This window comes from Physeter macrocephalus, chromosome 21 (assembly GCF_002837175.3).
Source record: "Physeter macrocephalus isolate SW-GA chromosome 21, ASM283717v5, whole genome shotgun sequence".
Taxonomy (NCBI): Eukaryota; Metazoa; Chordata; class Mammalia; order Artiodactyla; family Physeteridae; genus Physeter; species Physeter macrocephalus.
The window spans coordinates 1,058,794-1,066,125 of NC_041234.1; the positions used below are offsets into that span (position 1 = coordinate 1,058,794).

General features: G+C 41.6%; 1 protein-coding gene across 6 annotated transcripts in view; it reads left to right on the plus strand.

The window, feature by feature from the left end:
- The window catches only part of TXLNG (taxilin gamma), a 69,352-nt gene that overhangs the window by 1,033 nt on the left and 60,987 nt on the right, over positions 1–7,332 (plus strand). The window lies entirely within an intron of this gene.

Sequence of the window (7,332 nt, forward strand, 5' to 3'; positions counted from 1 at the left end):
CGCGGGCGAGGCTGTTGCGCAGTCAGATAACCGCGCGGGAGCCGGGGCTGCGCTGCGCCCCCCTTCCCCCGCCCCCCTTCCCCCGCCCCCCTGCGCTCCCCGCCACTGCGCGGGCTGGCGAGCCGGGCCTCTCGGCCCCCGGGACCCAGGCCCTGGGGCTGCTCTCTGGGCGCCACGGGCTTGGCTGCACGTGGGGAGAAGATGCTGGAGGACCTGGGTCCCGCAGAGTCGGGAGCAGCATCGCGGATAACCGGTCTTCCCAATCCAACCCTCCCTTCTTCTCCTTCTCGCTCTTTATTTCTGCTCCTTTTCTTTCTTTCTCCCCCCGCACCTTGGTGAGCGGAAATTTGAGCGCCTCCCCCAGCTTGGCCTTTGGTCTCTCTTAATCTGGGAGTCGGGCTGGACTGTTCCCCTTGCCTTATTTGACTCACGTCAAGGAGTTTTCAGTGTCTCCCTTCCTTTCTGGAGGAAAATCCCGACCTTCAGAATGGGAGAATTCCACTTGTTCTGGAGTCAGTGGGTTGAGTTCGAAAAAGATTGCACAACAAACGGGATACAGGGCTTGCAGGGCCCAGGAAGAGAGAAGTGCGGGGAAAAGGACTGGAAAGGTGGAAACCCGTCTCGTTCCTTGCGGTTGAACAGATTGAGACATTCAAGTTGTTGAACGTCGTGCTTGATCACTCGGGGCTGTTTATTGTCACTTAATTATGCATTTGAATACTCTTAAAGATCACCCCTGTTGGAAATTACGGAATAATTTTTTTCTAATGCGACTCGTGAACTTGAAAAAAAAGAACAAAGGTTCGCTTTACCTCTGCGCAGAGTGTCAAGAATTAGCTTTTGGGGGCCTGTATCTAAGGTCAGGTGTTTTCACGTCTGTCTTCATGAGGGTGTTACTGCTTCTCAATTACCTGTCTTTCTCTCCCTCTCTTTGTACTCTAAAAGAAAGATCCAGTACCTGAAGGACTGAAAAAGAAGCTGTGGACCGAACGGAACTCTAGGGATTCAACACTGTCACTTTGGACACCTCACTTATTCCCTGAGGGTGGGGAGCCAATCTCAGGGTTTGATTTCATAGGCCCCCGCCAGGGGAGGACTCCGAAAAAAAGCCACTGCAGTTGAGGACATGAGTTCCTTTTTACGCCCCTAGCATAAGGATAAAAAGTCTGAACTAGGAACTGACGTGTAATCAACTAGCATTTTAAACGATGAAGAGGTAATGACCCTTTGACGCAGTTCTCTGGTTAACAGCTGGATAAGAATAGTCAGGTGTGTCTGTACTGTCTCAGTTTTGTTTACTTACTCAGGCACCTTTCTTCTTTGCTCAGGCTTTTCTGGGCATCTTTTTTCCTTTTGATTTACAATTGACTGACATGGAATTGAAATACATGGTTAAATATTAGTTTCTGAATTTTCGTTTTAAAAAATTGAGTGAATATCTTGTGTTTGCAGAAGTCACTTTTTAAGTTATTTCCTTCGGACCCCTCGTTTTTTATTTCCTCTGGGCCACTAGCTTGAAAATATATTCGTAATTCTAACTTGACCTCTGCCCTCTTTTTCAGGAAGCAGAAATGGTGTTTAACTAATTGGGTTGTTTTGAAAATATTGAAGGAATTAAAGGAACAGTGACCGTTTTGTCACTTTCGGGTTACATTATGAGACTTAAAAGTGAGAAACAATTGGAGATGGGCTTTGTTGCTTCCTGTTTGTCTTAACCATCTAGTCACTCTTGACCTCAGGTAATTGTGGCATTGTTTCATAACTACTGCCATTTGGATGGTCTCTTAAGGTGACTTTTCTTTTAACATTACAGTACATTTCTAACAGTCTCTTGAATTGTCTAAAACTGCTGTCTGAAGTGATAGCCACTAGGCGCCTGTGGCTATTTAAGTGTTAATTAAAATTAAGTAAAATTAAAAATTCCCTTTCTCAGTATACTAGCCACATTGCAAGTGTTCAATAGCCAATGTGACTAGCGGCTACTGTGTTAGAGCAGATCTAGAATATTTCCATCATTGCACATTGCGTAAAGTTCTGTTGGACAACACTGGTCTAAAAAGATGGGATATTACTTTGTCAAGTAGTCCAGGCATTGTTTAGAACACCAAGCTCATTCATAGTACTTCCTAAATCCTTGTGTAGAATTTGTGGGGTTTTTTTGTTTGTATTTTTACTAGAATTTGTTTTATAAGGTTGAGTTTTCAAAAATTTAATAGACTATTTTTTGAGCAGTTTTAGGTTTACCAAAAAATTGAACATAAATTGCGGAGATCCCATTTATCCCCTCACACCACACCCCTTTCCCCCATTATTTATATCTTGCAGTATTGTGGTACATTTGTTACAATTGGTGAGCCAATATTGATACGTTCTTATTAACTAAAGTCCATAGTTTACATTAGGGTTCATTCTTGGTGCTGTATATTCTGTGAGTTTTAAGAAATGTATGACATGTGTCCACCATTACGATATCATACAGAACAGTTTCACTGCCCTAAAAACCTCCATCCCTTCCTCTCTTCCCCCAAACCACTGGCCACCACTGATCTTTTTACTGTCTCTATAGTTTTGCCTTTTCCAGAATGTCTAAGGTTGATTTTTTTTTCCCCCTAGATTTTTGCTTGGGAGTGTTAAAAATTATTTAACTACTCTTAAAAACTTACTTTTAGGTCAAATAGGAAGGATAAAGATATATGGAATCTATCTTCAAATTAATGAAATATTACATTTACATGTTGCCCTATAGTTTTTATAGCATATTTTTGCACATATATTAAGTCTTTCAGCATCACTCAGGTGCTGTGGAGAAGGCTGGGCAACTGTCATTGTCCTCATTTATAGATGACAAATTGCTCAGCAAGGTCAAATGATTTGCCCAAGGGGTGAAGCCGAGTGTGTAAAGTACCCTTTCATCTACACTACAGTAATAAGTAGGGTGGTAGTGGGCAAATAGTATGGATTTGGAGTCAAGACTCGTGGCTCTTGCCACCTATTAGCTGTGCAGCTTTGGGCAGGTTTCGCAATCTTTCTAAGCCTCAATTGCATCATCTGTAAAGTGGCGATGATACCGCATAGGACTGTTGTGAAGTATGAGAGTTGAGGGCTTCCCTGGTGGCGCGGTGGTTAAGAATCCGCCTGCCAATGCAGGGGACACGGGTTCGAGCCCTGGTACGGGAAGATCCCACATGCCCTGGAGCAACTAAGCCTGTGCGCCACAACTACTGAGCCCATGTGCCTAGAGCCCCTGCTCCGCAACAAGAGAAGCCACCGCAATGAGAAGCCTGTGCACCGCAACGGAGACCCAACACAGCCGAAAATACATAGATAAAAATAAAATTAAAAAAAAAAAGAAGTTGATGTGACACGTTCAGCACAGTGCCGGGCATGTAGAATTTTACTTGGTGGGGAGGGGAGCATATATGAAAGATCCGTTTCCCTTGCTTTTAGGGTGTTATTCTGTAAATCTATCTTCCAACCTTTGTGTCCTTCACTCTTCCCAGAATCTCTCTGTGATAGACTTAATGAGGAGAAATCAGGTCAGGGTGGGGCGAGAGTATGGGGTAGGAAGAAACCATTTCGTTATCTTGTTTTTCTCCCCATTTGCGGACTTGATGATGAATTTCCACTCTTCTAGCACAGAGATTAAGTAATAAGAATCGAAGTGATCTTCTCTTTATGACATTTTCATCTAATTCTATCAGCAAACTTTGGTAAATTTTATTTTCATGGAGCACCAAACGGGCAAAGCAGTAATGAGAGCAGACCAGATATAGCACATCCCTCTAGCAATACCACGTTCATAGATCATAATATGCCACAGTGATTTATTATATTACTGGAAGATGTTGTATGTGTTATTTTGTGTCATTTATATTGGTCTTGACTAGAGAAGTTTTATTTAGGAGTGAATATGCCAAATCCAGATTCCATAAAACAGGGCACATGTGATTTCCCTTTGTGTGAGATTCTTCACAGAAGGAGTCACTATAATAGTTTTCCTTTCAATAGATACGCTGTTCAGGTTTTACACTTTGCAGAGAGTTGTGTTTCAAAGGAAAGGAATTCGAGTTCTCACTGTTTCCTGCGTTGTGGTAGGCACTTAAAATGTGCTTGCATTCTGATATCTTCCTTACCTCTGCAGAATAGGTGGTATCCCTAGGTATGTAGATAAGGCATCTGAAGCTCAGTCAAAACAACAACAACAGCAAACCTTGCTCAAATTAAGTAACACAGCTCAGAGTTGGTGAAGTTGGCCTAGAGCTGGTATATAATTGTGTAATTGGTAACGCAACTGATGTACCCTACTGCACGGACAGTTTCCGCATTTTTAACCTAATATCCCAAAGAAATCCCTTTGCCTCTCCCCCCCCCCTTCCCAATTACTTTTTGTTTGGTTCTAACACGATTATCAGTAACTTTTCGTTAATGTAATGGATGTGACAGTATTTAAAGTGTGTAAAATGGTATACAACTTTAATATAGTATTCATCAACATTGAGAATTAGCTATGTTTAAAATTTTCCCAAGTGGGGCATTTCTAGAAGAGGATAAAATAGGTCAGGTGACCCTTTAAGGATTTGAACCTTGAGTATGTTCTTATGATTCAATTTATTTCCTAGTTGAAATTCTCTTGGGACTTATAACTACTTAAATTTTATTACTTGAAGGAAAAGATATATAAAATGACCATTGTTGTCCTGTTGTGCTGGCAGCATAATTTTATTAACATTTATTGCTCAGGGTGCTGATTTGCGTTCTGTGTTACATTTCCAAAATGTCCCCAGGATGACCCCCATTACCCCCTCTTCCTACTCTGTAGTCTGCCACGAGTAATATTGCTAAACTACCACTTGTTCATTTTTCTTATTTCCCTACTCAGGTCAAAGTAGAATGGTTTGTTGAGGAAGATGTGCCAGTAGCTTAGAAGCACGTTTCGTTAAGGATGTTTCATTGTTTAAACTTATTTATTTATTTATGCTGTGCTAGGTCTTAGTTGTGGCATGTGGACTCTAAATTGCGGCATGCATGCGGGATCTAGTTCCCCAACCAGGGATCGGACCCGGGCCCCCGGCATTGGGAGTGCGGAGTCTTACCCACTGGACCACCAGGGAAGTCCCAAGGATGTTTTAGATTGACGTGTGGGTCATATTTAAAAGTGAGAATGGAGGCATTTTGCATAATTTGCAAATGCATCCTTATTCAGATATTATTATAAACAGTTCTGCTGCATGGTAGCAATATATATTCATTATAGCTAATCTTACTACTCTAGAAGGTAGGTACTGTGCATCTCTAGTTTACAGATCAGAAAACTGAGAGGTTGACCTCCCTATGGCAACACAGGAGGTAGTAAGTGGTATATTCAAAGGCTGGGGTCTCTGGGCTCCAAAGCCATTAGCCATATTCCATGTGTCTTGTGTTCTCTAAACACATTTCTTGAGGATGGTAAATAAAAATGTGCTCTTCGTTGAATGTGAGTAAAACTTGGTGATAGGTAAAATGAGTCATAGTTTTTGCTAAATGAAAACAAATTACGAAGGGTGGGGTTAGGTCATTGGGGGTATAGGAAAGCTATTGTAATCCAGGAACCCAGGGAGTTTTGAGCCTTATAGATTTTGTTTCATTGCCTTAGGCCCCAGGTTGACCTTAAGATATTTGATTTAGGAGGTGTGCTTTTGACTCCCTGCAAAGGCACCTCCAAGTGTAGTTTGGATGAAGTAAAAGGTAGAGGGTTTAGAGAGAGACCCTTTTTTTTTTTTTTAACATCTCGAAGTCTACACAACACAGTGTTAACAAAGAGCCGAAGTGGTTGGATTAAGTAGGACAAGAAAAAGAGAAGGTCTGATGTTTCAAAGGTGCATCATGATTGGTCCATGTGGAGCTGGCGAAGGATGACTTCATAAAATTGGAACAGGGGTGTTGCATTTACGTAACCTGTAAAAGTAGAGGACCATTTTACATCTCAGAAATCTGTGGCTTGAAGATGCTAAATGTGTGGCCCGGCCCCTGCCCTTCTGCAAAATAGATCAGGACCAAGCACATTTCAGTAGCTTTGGGAATTAACATCTTATTTTCTGATCTTTTTGCCACCTAGATAGGTGTTTAGCCTTAATACAGGTACCTCTCAGATTGCTGCTCATCACTGAACTACAGTTTTAGAGCAAGAAGTGATTTTGCAAGTTATGGAGTCCAGCACCCTTCCTTTTAATAAAAGAAATGGCCATAGAAGTTAAATGTGAAATCGAGTGCCGTCATCCTTGGATTAAAAGGCAAACGATGTGCGCAGTCTAAGATAGATGTTAGCACCGACCGTTAGAGATAGTAGCACAAACTCCTGCTGGAGAGAGTGTGCCCCCAGAGAAGCTGCATTCTGACAGGGCCTTTTCCAGACCTGTTGGCTCCTTCTTTTTTTTTAAAAAAATTTTTGAATTTTATTTTATTTTTTTATACAGCAGGTTCTTATTAGTCATCCATTTTACACAAGTCAGTGTATACATGTCAGTCCCAATGGCCCAATTCATACCACCACCACCACCAGCACCACCACCCTGCCGCTTTCCCCCCTTGGTGTCCATACGTTTGTTCTCTACATCTGTGTCTCAGTTTCTGTCCTGCAAACCGGTTCATCTGTACCATTTTTCTAGGTTCCACATATATGCGTTAATATACGATATTTGTTTTCTTTTTCTGACTTACTTCACTCTGTATGACAGTCTCTAGATCCATCCGCGTCTCAACAAATGACCCAGTTTCGTTCCTTTTTATGATTAATATTCCATTGAATATATATACCACATCTTCTTTATCCATTTGTCTGTCAGTGGACATTTGGGTTGCTTCCATAAACCTGGCTATCGTAAATAGCGCTGCAGTGAACATTGGGGTGCATGTGTCTTTTTGAATTATGGCTTTCTCTGGGTATATGTCCAGTAGTGGGATTGCTGGATCATATGGTAATTCTATTTTTAGTTTTTTAAGGAAGCTCCATACTGTTCTCCATAGTGGCTGTATCAATTTACATTCCCACCAACAGTGCAGGAGGGTTCCCTTTTCTCCACACCCTCTCCAGCATTTGTTGTTTGTAGATTTTCTGATGATGCCCATTCTAACTGGTGTGAGGTGATACCTCATTGTAGTTTTGATTTGCATTTCTCTAATAATGAGTGATGCTGAGCATCTTTTCATGTGCTTCTTGGCCATCTGTATGTCTTCTTTGGAGAAATGTCTATTATGGTCTTCTGCCCATTTTTGGACTGGATTGTTTGTTTTTTTAATATTGAGCTGCATGACCTGTTTATATATTTTGGAGATTAATCCTTTGTCCATTGATTC